At 34.2% G+C, this 15,597-nt stretch overlaps 1 long non-coding RNA gene across 1 annotated transcript; it reads left to right on the top strand.

Moving 5' to 3' along the window:
- Window positions 1-4,798: 4,798 nt before the first annotated feature.
- Window positions 4,799-9,185, top strand: LOC142175465 (uncharacterized). Its single transcript, XR_012704529.1, has 2 exons — window positions 4,799-5,914; window positions 8,964-9,185. It is a non-coding gene; the product is annotated as an uncharacterized LOC142175465 (long non-coding RNA).
- The last annotated feature ends 6,412 nt before the right edge of the window (window positions 9,186-15,597 follow it).

Genomic DNA, 15,597 nt, shown 5'->3' with positions numbered 1-15,597 from the left:
ACCGGATTTTGGGAATGGTTGTGAATTGTTTAGAAATTTAGTTGCTAAAAGTATTTATCATTTACTCTATTAGTTTTATCTTTATTATTTTATTGAAGAAATTTTGATTTCTAAAATACTAAAATGGGTAATTAAGCTAAGTATGTATTGTTGGCATGCCTAACAGCGGTGTCCGGCGCTATCACAGCCTTTAATGGATTTTGGGTCGTGACAAAAACAACGGGGTAAGTGTTCTTAACTCAATATTGGTTAAATTACCCGAATCCATCACTGTTTTTATCATTTAATTGGTGAATTAAGTTGAAAAAGTTTGAAAAACCCTCTTGGATAGATTTGAGAATTTGAGGGCCGAATTGTTATCGGAATTTAGTAATTTTGGTATGGGTAGACTCGTGGTTGAGTAGGCGTTCATATTTCGTAACTTTTGCCGGATTCCGAGACGTGCCACACACGACTTTTGAGTTAATTTCGGATTATTATTGAAAATATAGTATTTTCTTATGAAATTAATTCCTATAATTTTTAGTGATTGTATCGAATTATTTTGGCTAGATTCGAGCCATACGGAGTTGGATAATCGAGGAAAAGGCCTACCAGTGGATTAAATTGGAGCAAGTTGAGGTAAGTCTCTTGTCTAATCTTGTGAGAGGGGAAACTACCCCATAGGTGATTAAATTAATAATTGTTGCTAATTGTGGGGGCTACGTACGCACGAGGTGACGCGAGTCCGTACGTAGCTACTATCTATGCTAAAATCCGGGTAGTTAGGACTCAAAGCATGAATTATATGCGTAAATTGTATCCTTTATTTAATTAAATTATTTGAACTATATTGTGAAATTTTAGAGAAAGTTAGTAAAAGATGGAAATCGCATATATACTTAATTTTCTGTTTTAATTAATTAATTATTAAAAAAATTATTCATCCTCTCGAATTAATCTTATAATAAATATACTCTTATTCCGGAGGTACATAAGAAAATGTCCTCCTTTCTTGTGGAGCGGGCCGAACGCCTCGGCAGTATAGATGCATCTATGGATCACGCTGCACATCCTCGGCAGTGTACACGACACTCTGGATTGGGCCGTATGACCTCTGCAGAAATCGTGCCTAATAATAATAATTATAAGATACCTTGGCATTTCAATTGCAACTTGTGAATTTAATTAATAGATTAGAAATTGTTGCATTTGAAGGAATTTAATTATTTCTGTTGGTTAAATAAGATTATTGTTAGCTTTATGAATCATGTTGATTTAAATAATTCCATATTTTATTTCAATTATTATTATTGACCCTTAGTGAGTGTCAAAGTCGATCTCTTGTCTCTACCTCTCCGAGATTAGATTTGATACTTACTGGGTACACGTTGTTTACGTACTCATGCTACACTTACTGTACTTTTTGTGCAGGACCTGATACAGGTGCTATAGTTGGACCTATCGGCGTGCACCCACGATATCTAGAGGCTTAGTGGTGAGCTGTCCTTCTGAGCCATTGTGCAGCAATCGGTGCCTCTCCCTGAATTTTTATTTTGTCTATTTTATTTTAGACAGTATTTGAATTTTTGTATAATCTACTATATGCTCATACACTTGTGACACTAGGTCTTGGCACACACATTTGTAGAATTTTTGGATTTAATTATTTTTTTGGTTAATTTAATTTACCAGCTTTTCACATTGTCTTGATCATTGCAAGTAAGAAGAGTTTTATTATTCGGTTAATTTTAAAAAGGACTGAATATGTGTTTAAATTACTAGTTGGCTTGCCTAGCTGTAGTGTTGGGCGCCATCACAACCTATAGGTAAAATTGGATCGTGACAACTCAATCTCACTGTCTCACATTCCCTCTCACTATGCTCAATGCTCAGCACACTCAATCACTCGGCACTGTATAATACCTGTTGCGGCGTGCAGCCCGATCCACATATGCCTATAAGGCCCGTTGCGGCGTGCAACCAGATCCATATACATATATATATATAATCAACTGCGCTCACTAGGGGTGTGCAGACTCCGGAGGGACTCCTACAGCCCAAGCGTTATAATCCGCTTGGACAACTCACGTGTCATAATATCAATATCTGAATCCGCACGGATAACTCACGTGCTGCACAGACAACTCATGTGCCATAATATCAATATCTGGATCCGCACGGACGACTCACGTGCTACACAAACAACTCACATGCTATAGTATCAATATCCTCACAAACATGCCCCGACCTCACTCAGTCATCAATCTCTCCAGTCTCACTCATGGTCTCACAATATCATAAAATTAGCCCGACAACAATGATATGATATATCAATAAATAACAACTGTGACTGTAATATGATATGAATGCATGAATATGACTAAGTACGAAATATCAATGAAATTAGTGAAATGATAGCAAGAAACGGCCAATATAGGTCCTAGCACTATCGTCATAAAGCATAAACATGATATCTAGCATGATTGACAACTCAATTACTTTATCACATGGTGAAAATACGGACATCAACAAAGTAGGACCACTATATAGTGCCAAGGAAACAACAGAGTCCTAATTCACATGGTGCACGCCTACACGCCCGTCACCTAGCATATGCGTCACCTCAATACCAATCACGTAATACGTATTACGGGATTGCATACCCTCAGCACTAAGTTTAGAAGAGTTACTTACCTCGAACAAACCAATACAAATATCGAGCAAGACAAGCGATGCTTCAAAGATGCCATCACGCGCGTAACGACTTCCGAACAGCTCAAAACTAGCCAAAAGCAACTCAAATACATCAAATAAAGCCCAAGGAAACAATTCCAAATGATAAAGATCGAATCCTTAATCAAAATCCAAAATCGGCCAAAAATCACATCCGGTCCCGCACCTCGTAATGCAACAAAACACACAAAATCCGACAATTCATTCCATTACGAGTCCAACCATACTAGTTTCACTCAAATCCGACTCCAGTTCGATGTTCAAAACTCATATTATGAAACTTTAGGCCAAAACCCCAAATTTTCTCTTTAAAATTCACAATCCAATTACCAAAAATGAAGGCAGATTCATGAAATATAACCAAAACCGAGTAGAGAACACTTACCACAATCCTTGTGATGAAAATTATACCAAAAATCGCCTCAATCCGAGTCCTACATATCAAAATATGAAGAAAGAACCAAAGCCTCGATTTTATGGTTTCTGCCCAACATTTCCGCATATGCGGTTAAAATGTCGCATATGCGACCTCCGCTTCTGCGGATAAAATCTCGCCTCTGCGAAGCCCATGGAGGCCGGCCCTTTCGCACCTACGAACATTCTCCGCCTCTGCGCACGCGCAGGTGAGCCAACCAACTCCCGCTCCTGCTCCACTCGTTGCTTCTGCGGCTAATCTTACGCTTCTGAGGACGCGCAGATGCGCCCTTACTTCCGCTTTTGCGGTCTTCCTTAGCAGCTCACACCTCGCTTCTGCAACTCTTCTGTCGCTTCTGCGACCATCGCACCTTGGCAAACCAGCCGCAGGTGCGATCACACCAGAACCAGCAACTTAGCAAAAATTCAAAAATGCAATGAAATGATTCGAACCTCGTCCGAAACTCACTCGAGTCCCTCGGGACCTCGTCCGAACATGCCAACAAGTTCCATAACACAATACGGACCTACTCGAGGCCACAAAACACACATAACAACATCAATACGATGAATCACACCTCAAATCGAAATCTACGAACTTTGAACTTTTCAACTTCAATAACTCGTGCCGAAACATAGCAAATCAACCCTGAATGAACCCAAGTTTTGCACACAAGTCCCGAATAACATAACAAAGCTATTTCATTTCCCGGAACCACAATCCGAATCCGATATCCTCAAAGTCAACTTCCGGTTTAACTTTTGAACTTTTCAAACCTTGAAATTTTTAAATTTTGCCAACTTGTGGCGAAACCTTCTAGAAACATCCAAATGCCAATCCGGGCATACGCCCGAGTCCAAAATCACTATACGGACCTACCGGAACCATCAAAACTTCATTCCGGGTTCACATTCACAAAAAGTCAAACTTTGTCAACTCTCCCAATTTAAAGCTTCAACCGTGGAATCCATTCTTCCAATTCGATTCCGAATAACCTGAAAATCACAACCGACGATTCACATAAGTCATAATACATCATACGAACCTACTCATGCCCATAAACTACCGAGCGAAGTGCAAATGCTCAAAACGACCGGTTGGGTCGTTACAAATATGCTAGAAGTTTATACCTAGGAGCTCCATAATCTAGCATATTATGCTAGAATTTTTTGTGTTTCAACTTGGATATTTTTGTCCAAATTTTATTTCTACATAGAATAGTAACTATTTTTTAATAACTTTACAAACACTAACTATTATTCGATTATTAGTCCGAAAATTGATGGTTAGCTCATGCTATTTTCACAATCTCTTCTCGGCCCTGAACCTTGAACCCTGAACCGGTCCAAAGGGGCAAGTACCTTTCCCTACGATACAACACCGCTTCGAAAAAAGGGCTATATGCGCCAAACGTGGAGCCAATAGAGTACTCGTGACCTAGAGTCATTTACAAATTTGGCACTATATGTGCAAATTGGTCCAATTGTCCTAGGCTAGAATATAATTGCAAAATGAAGTTATACAAGCATGCATCGGCCCCTTATTATAAAATTTTGCTACTTTATACATATGACTTATGAATAAGTAATTTATATAGGGTAATGTTCTTTTGTTTTTTGCTAAGAAAATATAATGTTATCAAATGTATGTTATTTAACCCCTAATTATATTAAAAAAATGAATTCATGTCTAACGGTGGCATTTATGTTGCTGGTACAAGCATGGTGATTTTACCAAAAAAATTATACTATCAATGTATGTTAATTTGTTATAACAGATAATTTGGCTTATTTTCTGATTACTAGTTCTTTTATGCTTTAAGTAAGTATAAGTTTGTAACTCAAGAAAAAAAATATGCGTTATTGTTGTTTGGTACATCTATATGGAGAGTTGCTAGATTTTTTCTCTCTAAATTTTTTCTATTTTATATAGAAGCGTGAAGAATGGTCGACCAAGTGCAAAATTGTCTTTCTATCTCGGTCATAATTTATCTCCTTTCTTCTGCTCGATTTGCCACAAAAAATGCCTCAGTCGGCGACAACAACCATGGCTTCCGGTTCCTGTCCTGCTCTTCACTTCTCGACATTTTCTTTCTTCTTTAGCCCTAAGAATCCTTATTTGCTTATTTACCTATCTGCTCGATTTGTTGTTTGTTGCACCTCTTTGTTGGTAATGGATATTTGGTGACTATCTCTTATGTACTATTCTTTTGGAATATTTTCTCCACTGTGTACATCTGCTTTTGACATGCATGTTTGGTTTTTTCCTGCATAGGTTTAAACACGATTTGGGCACATTGAATTAACATTTGGAACGAAAATGACATAAAAATAGACAAGAGCATTGTTGCAGCCAAGGTGTTTGACAATATGCCGTAAAAAACTATAATCTGGTCTTACCGGAAAGTTAAATTCGACATCTTTGGCATTAAAGGCTAAAATGTTTGAAATTGGGGTTTCAATAATTGATTTGGAGATTTTGTTAACCGATGGTTCTAATGGCTAATTGGCAATTTTTTTGATATTTATATGGCCAATTAGTACCCCTCATTTTTTTTGAATTTATTTATAGAATATGTAACTTTGTTGTAGGGCCTCAATTTATATATTATAACTGTAGATAGCAGAAAAAGGCAATCACCTTATGCTGGAGCTTTCCTTGGAAGATGAGTAAGGCTAATCGTAATGTTGTTGTGTCTGCTCAGATACAAAGAAGACGTTTATGAGCTCAAAGGAAAAGCTTTATTTACTAACATTCTTCCCGAAATTGTGCGTGTTTGCTCAGGTTCGTTATTACTGATATGCTTATTATGTTGCTTTAAGCAAACCCAAGAAATTATTGGGGTTACTTTGGTGAGTAATGAGATTGCTCTTTTTAAGGAATTTTTAGCTTTTGGGAATTTATTATTGATGAACTACAATTAAAGAAAAATCGGATAAGTGGGATAAGACCAAATGTGTAAGAAATGAAATGGATTTTGAGTTGCACCACATGTAATTTAAAATTGGGTGTAACATGACTGGGTTGATATTTTGGGAAGTGTAACTCTTTAAAATTATAGCAATGTGTAACTTAGTCGCAAGTATTTTATTTAAATATTTCGGAGGTTAATTTGATAAGTTTATTATCTTCACATATTTTTAGGAAGAAGTTTATTTACTTATTTATCTTTTACTTTATTGAAAAATCTTTCAGATAGAATACTGGAAAAGAAGAAGAAGAGAGATATCAAAAAGAAAAAATAAGAGAATTTAGGTAAGAAATGCATTATTAGATAATTAAGAGATGAAAAAATAAGACATTTTAATGATCAAATAGAAAAAAAGAAGAAAATTTAGATGAGAACTGAGAAGTACAATATTAGAAAATTAAGAGACGAAGACGGACAATGTTTATTCTGTGTTCAAAATGGGTTTAGAAATGACTACATTGAAATGAAAACAAAAACGCTGAGCTTATATGTTTAATGTTTCCTTTTTCTTTCTTTCTTTTGGGGGCCAGTTATTGACCCAGATAATATGCAAATCAAGTATATTTGTGTTCTTCTGTTTGAACAAAATAACTGCTTGAGGTTTATATTTTTTTCTTAGCATTCATGTTATTTGTTGTTCTTTGAAGCTTTGTACATGGAATTGAGCATGGATTTGATTTCATGTCCCATGGCTCTCTCATACGATATGCTATACATTTTCAATAGAACACTGAGATGATTATTAGTTTGCTTCTAACAGCTTTCAAGCTTCTATTGCCTTCTTATTATGTTGCATGCCTAGCTACTTTACCATTAAATATTTATAGTATTACAAAGCTTCCTAAGATTTCATTGCATTTAGCTTTTGGTACAGGACGTTAGCTATTCTAATTTGTCGGTTTTATCTAACATTCCAAAAATATATGTTGTATTTCTGATAAAGTGATATTGAAAGAGTATCAAGATAGGGAAAGTACGATTCTCTTTTAGGACACTATACAAATGTTAGAGATAATCTACAAACTCAGCACAGTTAATTGCTATGTAGAAAGTTAAAACCAAATATGAACTTCTATGTCCCATTAAGACTTTCAAACAAACATTATGGAATTTGGGAGGTGTCTATTTTGCATTTGTCATACCTGTAGTTTATTCATATTCCTCAATCAAAGTAACATGTGGTGTCAAATGATTAAAATGACATGGCCATTAGTTATTAAATTTTACGTAGGAGACAACAATTTATCTATGCAGGTTTTGTGCTTCTTGTTCTGCAGCAGTAGATTTGTGCTTCTTGTTCTGCAGCAGTAGAATTTTCTTGATGCTTAGTATTTGGATGCCCCATATTGGTTTGTTGAAAACTCCTTCTACCCTAAAAGAAATAAGTATTAGTTGTCCTTTTTTCTAAATGTTTTGCTTTTGAAGAATCAACTTTTGAGGATATTGCTCAAGAGCTGTGTGAAAGTTCTTTATATCGTATTAAGATTGATCTCCATTGTTTTCTACTATTACTCTTTTTTATTCCTTAAAAAGCATAAAGTAGACAAAAGGACGCGGACTACCCCTAACCTTTGAAGTTGAAGAGTGATAGTTAATTTACTATGTTGCGTTTGTTGCTTCCATAAGTTTCTTAATGATTTCTTTCCTCCTCTGTTACTTTCTTCAATTCGTTTTCTTGAAGGCAGGGGGTGAATTTTGAATGAGTTTTATTCTATATGAGTAACTTGGATAAGAAATAATCTTCGTCCTGACATTTATATTTATTTTCTCTTAAATCTGATAATTGTTTTTCATCTGTTACTCTTTCACTCTTTCCTTCATTTTCTTTTAGTTCAATGAAGGTGGATTTTTATTGAGTTCCTCGTACAAATAGGCAAATTAATGTGTTTAACTAACCTGATGAAACTGATTGTGGTCTTGACTTCTTTTTAAGGCAATATCAATCAGGCTTCAGCAATTTTGTGGCCATTGAAAGTTCTGTTGTTAATATGAGGTCGAAATACTTGGCATGCATTGGCTGGTTATCTGATAGAAATTTTTTCTTATTCTGCCGTACTTGGTTCTATTTGCTGAAACTTACGTCTTACTGTCTAGATCAAGCATTTGACGTACGAGAAGGTGTCAAATTCATTGCAATTAGTTTGTTTCTTTTTGTGAAATCTCGTAAAGTGAAGTGCTAGAAAAATGAATCTTTGAGTTTGTGCATTGATGGATGATGAAAAGTTTTGGTTTTAAAACTGAAAGCCATTAATTAAAAGCATGTCACTTATGAATCTTGACATTCATGTATATGCATTTTTTTGGATAAATATTTTCTCTATACAGATGATTAAATGCAGTAAGGCACGTTAGAGGGATAGAAAAGGCTTTGGTTAGCTTTTTAAAAGTGCTATACTGTTTTGTTCTGCTATTATTCGTATGTATTATTGGACCATTTAAGTGATGTATATTGCTAGCATTCTACGGTAAAAAGGAAACTAAATTGTACTTGGTCGAATGAAGGAAAAGAGCTGCTATAGGAAAGCTAATATACTTTGGTATGCTGTCCTTAGACAAGGCTATGTCTTATGGGCCTGTTTATGTAAAGAAAGAGTCTCACATCCGATAATGCTTTTTGTGCTAAATCATAATTTGACTACACTCACACAAATTGAGATTCAAACTCATCTACTTGTATAACAGACTCAATATTATTATTATTATTTGTTTTGTGTATTCCTATCTTTTTGTGCTTTTTGCTGAATTTGTAGTTGGATACATTTCAACCTATAATTTCTATATCTCTAAGGTGAATATTTGTTGTTGTTAAGTAATCTCTATGTAACAATTTACTGAAACCATCTCTTTTGCCTTTTTATATAGCAATTGACGGTGGTGGGCAGGAGCGGCGTGTTGAATCATGAATTTAGCTACGCATGCACATCATCATTTTGTCGAGACTTTATTAATGACAAAGTGTTGTGTACATTTTCTTTATTTTTTCCTGCGTCTAATTATAAATCCAGCACGTGGGTAGATATTTTAGCTGATAATGGATAAAATTATTTGTAATACCGAACTTAAAAATGCAAGATTTTGTGTCTATTGATTCAAATGTATTTCCTGCGGTCGTAGTACTGATATGCATTATCATATCCAATACACCAAAAAATTAAACACCGGAAAATGCAAATGTTGGGCCCGAGAACGGGCCACAGCCATCTAGTAGGGAAAGAAAAAGAAATGTAGACAAAAGAGGTAGTCAATTTGTGCCTAGTCATAAATGACTCGGAGCCTTTTGCTTAAAAGTGTAATGCTTGGTAACTTTTGCGATTGACGTGTCCGTCACATATAATAAACATAAAAGGGATATTAATGGTGGATAACTACCTACAGGCTACAAGGATTGTGATAATATTTTATCATTTTTAATCAGAAATCTCGGGTTCAAGCCTTGTTGAGTATGAAATCGCTTTTGTTATTAGCGTTTTACCACCAACGTAAAATTTCCTTGTACGAATCCAAATTTAGAGGGTATTTGGATTGGTTTATTTTAAGTATTTATTGGTTTTTAAGCACTTTTCTAGTTTTTGTGATGTTTGGCAATGATAAAAAGTATTTATAAACACCTACTTTTAGGCATGAAAAGTACAGAAATAAGTCAAAAATCATAAGTTGGGTATTACCAACTTATCGCTTTTGGCTTTTGACGTATAATCTACTTTTTAAAAGTTCAAACACCTTATTAATTGGCTCCAATACATATACGTAAGGGTGTACAAATCGAACCGGAAAATCGCACCAAATTGAAAACTAAAACCAAACCGATTAAAAAATCCGACTAGGTTTGGTTTGGTATTGAGTAAAAAAACCCAAACCAAACCGACACATAAATATATAATTTTAAGACTTTATATAGAATTTTATTTAAAAGATGTCTAGAAATATTTGAGATCCTCTCATGGGATATAATATTTATTAGAATTATAAAGTGCATTCATTTTTATTTACTTTAACTAATAGATTGTATCACTTTCTTATTATGTGTTATTGAAATGCGTCAATCATCTCTTTGTTCTTTCATATTTATTATATGTTTTTCGAAATTAAAGTGGTATTTCGATAATCTAAAGTTACATAGAACATATCATTATTTAGGTACCATATTAATTTTTATATTTAATTATTAAATTTGATTAACCCTAAAAGCGTACATCAACCAAAAATTATTGGTATACGACTAAGAAAATAAACTATTATGTGTTACTAAAAAATATTCTCCCATAAGATCACTTTAATAGATCATATGTTTTTAATTTTTAGTAAACATATATTCACTTATCAAAATTTTATCTATTACTTTAATAATGCAAGATTGAAATAATATTCATGTAACAAAAAAATTCGAAAAACTTGAAAAATCCGACAAAATCGAACCAATCCAAACCAATATAATTAGTTTGGTTTGTTTTGATAAAATCCGAACCAACACGGTCCATTTACACCCCCACATATACTAACATTGAATACTAAACCAAAAGAAATGGTGGATGAGTGGAAAGTGCAGTTAGAATGTCAAATATCTTAGTTGAATTATGTGGGTATCTTTACGTAAATACCAATAATCATGTCATAAAATTTCATAAAACACTCTTTGTTATAAATATATTATATTATGGATGTTCATTTGGTACTCCATTGTAAATAAGCTTCCTGAAGAAGCTTATCTATATGAGACTCTGCCGTAAATATGTTTATCTATTTAGTACTCTATTGGAAATAAGTCTCCTAAAGAAGCTTATCCTTTCAGTACCATATTATGGATAAACATCACCCCGGTAGAAGATTATCTATATATGGTACAATGAGCTTATCCTTTCGGTACCCCGTTATGGATAAACATCACCCCCGGTAGAAGATTATCTATATCTGGTACAATGAGCTTATCCTGTCGGTACTCCATTACGGATAAACATTACCCTCCGGTAAAAGATTATCTATATCTAGTACAGTAACAACTTACACAGTAGCTTGCAGAAGCAGTTTACACATCATCTTGCTTTCTTCTATAAATAGAGGAGATTTCAGTTCATTATGTACATAAGTTTGAAGTTTGAATAATATATCAGTTTCTCTCTATACTTGTCTTTACTTTACAGTCTTTATTTTATAACACGTTATCAGCACGGGACTGTCATCTCAAACAAATACTCTGAAAGTATCAGAGGTACGAACTTTCTTTTTATAAATAATGTCAAATCTTTCTAAACTTGAATTTGTAGTCCTAGATATATCGGGCAAAAGTTACATGTCTTGGGTGCTTGATACTGAAATTCATCTTGATGCGATGGGTCTAGCAGACACCATCAAGGATAAAAATCAAGTATCAAACCAAGACCGTGCCAAAGCAATGATATTCCTACGCCATCACTTTGATGAAGGCTTGAAAATGGAATATCTTACTATTAAAAATCCAATCATAATGTGGAATAATTTGAAAGATAGCTATGACCACCTGAAGATGGTTGTTCTTCCACATGCACATTATGATTGGACTCATCTAAGGCTACAAGATTTTAAATCTATCAGTGAGTATAATTCTGCTATGTTCAGAATTATTTTTCAATTGAAATTATGTGGTGATAATATTACTAATCATGATATGTTGGAGAAAACTTTCACCACTTTTCATGCCTCGAATATGCTCCTGCAGCAGCAATATCGAGAGATGGGATTCAAAAAGTATTATGAACTTATCTCACATCTTCTTGTAACCGAGCAACATAATGGACTATTAATAAAAAACCATGAAAGCCGACCTACTGGTTCTTGTCCATTCCCTAAAGTGAATGAGACGAACTTCCACTAAGCTAAGCGTGGAAGAGGATATGGCCCCAGTCGTGGTCATGGTCGTGGTCGGGGAAGAAACTCTAATCATGGTAATAATAATACACCAAAAAACCTCCCTCACCACCAGCAGTGGAAAAGAAAGGAACAAAAGTATGAAGCGGTGCAAGCAGCAAAGGCAGAAAATGCATGCTATAGATGTAGAGGAAAAGGGCACTGGTCACGTACATGTCGTACGCCAAAGAACCTGGTTGAGTTGTATCAAGCCTCCCTGAAAAAGACATAGAAAAATGCGGAAGCAAATTTTATTTCTGAAGATAATTTAGACTTCATGCATTTGAATGTAGCTGATTACTTTACACTCCCGGAAGGAGAAACAAGTCATGTGATCGGTGATGAATCTGTAGAAATGTAAATATTTTAATTTTTGTTGTTTATAGTTGATAGTATGGTTATGTAATTATTGTACATAAATAAAAGTTATGTTTTGATAATGATGTTTACTATCATATTTATTTTTTTTATGTAATTTTGAAGAAACTTTCTCTCATGATACCAGAAGTGTGTGAGCAATATTTGATAGTACCAAATGTATCAACAACTACTGAAGAGCTAGTTGTTTGTCTAGAAGACACATGACACCAGTAGTGCCCGATAAATATTAGATTATGGATAATAAATGAAGGCTCTCGAAGAGCTTATATATAAATATGTCATTCATATTATATGATTATGGTCAAAACATATGTTGTAGTAAACCTGAAGTTTACTAATACAAATGACTATCATATTGAGACTACAAATGATTGGAAGATTGAAAATCTTCATATTTCCACAATCAGTGGGGGTAAAATAATATGTATGTGAGAAGTGACCCACCTTATTCTTCAATTTGTAATATATCATGTATCACAGTAAAGCACAAGCTTACTAATGCAAAATCAGTCGCAGTAAATCAGAAGTTTTACTGAGCAAAAGTAGCTACAGTTAAGTAGAAATTCGTTGATACAAAAGCAGTCACAGTAAATCAGAAGTTTACTAATACAAAAGTTTATTCCATAGTAAACCAGAAGCTTACTAAGAGATAGCACATGCCATGATAAACTTGAAGTTTTCATTTGCCGTTTTTAAATGAGCTATTTGAGAATTCAAATAAGCATATACTGAAGAACTAGAAGATTCTTCAAGAATTCCCTTGTGTTGCTTGTTCTCATAATAAATTGATTATACCTGCTAAAGTTGGGACTAAGACCCCTAAATTATGGGATATATAAAAGGTAAATATGGGCTCATTAACCTATTATGTAAACCACTTATAGATGCATATATGAGATGGTTACATGTGTGTTTATTGTCAACCTGCAGTTTGGCATTTGAAATTGCTTTGCTCAATTAAGGGCATCATTTTCAGATTATGAAATCAAGATAGTTCATCTTGATGATGCTGGTTTATATCCAAGCTAGTTTAGCATTGAATACTTCCTATTAATGATTAAACTATTGCCTATGAGAACAAAACCTCATGTATTGGTCTAAGATTTTCTAAATTGCATACAGCAGCACTTGTATGCATCAGACCAACAAAATATGATAAGTCATCCCCTCACAATTGGTTTAGGATCAGAAACCAAATATTTTTACTATTTAATAACTTTTGATGTATGGCCTCAGCAACATCTTAGGATGGAGGGGGAGCCCAGCCCCTGTCACTCATACTCCAGAGCAGGCATCGGCGATGTTTTAGATGCCGGGAGTATTGGCAGTTGGGTATATGATTAATTTCTCTACCATAATGCACAAATATAGGTTTTCCAAAGTAGATTGGGGATATGTGTTAGTTTTTCTAACATTTGGGAGATGAAATAAATAATTGGAAAATATGCTATATGAATCGAATTATCACTAATTTGATCCTCACTTAGAAGATAATTCAAGTCAAATGCCATAAGCTGATCCAAAATTAAATATCATATTTCAACTGCAAATGCTCCTATTAAAATTAAAGTCCCTGAAGGATAAAGTTTACTGTACGCATGGAGTTTAGTAAACTGATCTGTTCCAAAGGTAACAATCCTGGAAAAATGATAGGAGCAAATGATCAAAATGATCATAATGAAGAGGAAATGAGCTCTAGAAGAGCCCACGACATAACATTTCATGAAACTCCAGAAGAAGTTCAGGTACATGAAAAATAAAGAAAGTGATGAGATCTCAACAAATTATGTCGCTTAGGAACCGATACAAAATGATTGTCGACGATATATTTGATACAATATAGTTCACAATATTGTAAAAGATTGTGAGGATCAGACTTGTAGTCTAGACACCTGAGTATGCCATGCCATCTAAATGCAAGTCATAACCTATATGACTCATTTGATTAAGTTTATATGAAGATCCATGATGGATTAAAAATGCCTGAAGCATATAGTTCAAAGTATCATGAAATGTACCCAATCAGATTATAAAGATTTTGTACGGTTTAAATCAATCTGGGTGCATGTGATATAATCGCCTCAGTACATGTTTGATGAAAGAAGGTTACATAAATGATGTTATTTGTTCATATATTTTTATAAAGAAAATGACATCAGAATTTGTTATACTTGATGTTTATGTTGATAACATAAATCTTGTTGGAACTTCAGAAGAGCTCCAAAAGGCAATTAAATATCTTAAGAAAGAATTTGAGATGAAAGATCTTGGAAAGACAAAATTTTGTCTTGGTCTACAAATTGAATATTTAGCATACTGGATCTTTATCCATCAATCTGCCTATACAGAAAGGGTCTTAAAACGCTTTTACATGGACAAAGCGCACCCATTGAGTACATCAATGGTTGTTCGATCACTTAAAGTGAAAAATATTTGTTCTGACCTCCAGAAGAGGATGAGGAACTCCTTGGTCCCGAAATACCTTATCTTAGTGCAATTGGTGCACTTATGTATCTTGCTATTGCTACAAGGCCTGACATAGGATTTTATGTTAATTTACTAGCAAAATATAGCTCTTCTCCTACACAGAGACATTGGAACGGGATTAAGTATATATTGCGATATTTAAAGGGAACACTTGATATGGGTTTATTTTATTCTAACAAAGGTAGTGCAGATCTTGTTGGTTATGCAAATGCAGGTTATTTATCTGATCCACATAAAGCTCGATCTCAAACTGGGTACGTATTTACATGTAGAGGTACTGTCATATCATTGCGCTCCACAAAGCAATCTATTGTTGCTACTTCTTCAAATCATGCTGAGATAATATCTATTCATGAAGCAATTAGGGAATGCGTATGGTTGAGATCAGTGATTCATTTTATTCAAAGAAAATATGGTTTGGAATGTGATAAAAGATCCACAATTTTATACGAAGACAATGTTGCATGCATAGCCCAATTAAATGGAGGATTTATAAAAGGAGATAGAACAAAGCACATTTTACCAAAATTATTCTACACATATGATCTTCAAAAAAATTGTGACATTGATGTGTGATGTTTGGCTATAATTATATATTTTTAATGTATTACTTACCATACGTTTAGGTGCTTTAATGCTAAATTATATTATATGTGTACTTAATTGAGTTTAGTTTATGTGTAGATACGTTGAAGATGAAATTAGGAGCAAATTAGAGATTTTATGTGTATTTTATGCACTACAAGAA

Source organism: Nicotiana tabacum, chromosome 21 (assembly GCF_000715075.1).
Source record: "Nicotiana tabacum cultivar K326 chromosome 21, ASM71507v2, whole genome shotgun sequence".
In the NCBI taxonomy this organism is placed as follows: Eukaryota; Viridiplantae; Streptophyta; class Magnoliopsida; order Solanales; family Solanaceae; genus Nicotiana; species Nicotiana tabacum.
This window is presented reverse-complemented; position numbering and strand designations above follow the sequence as displayed.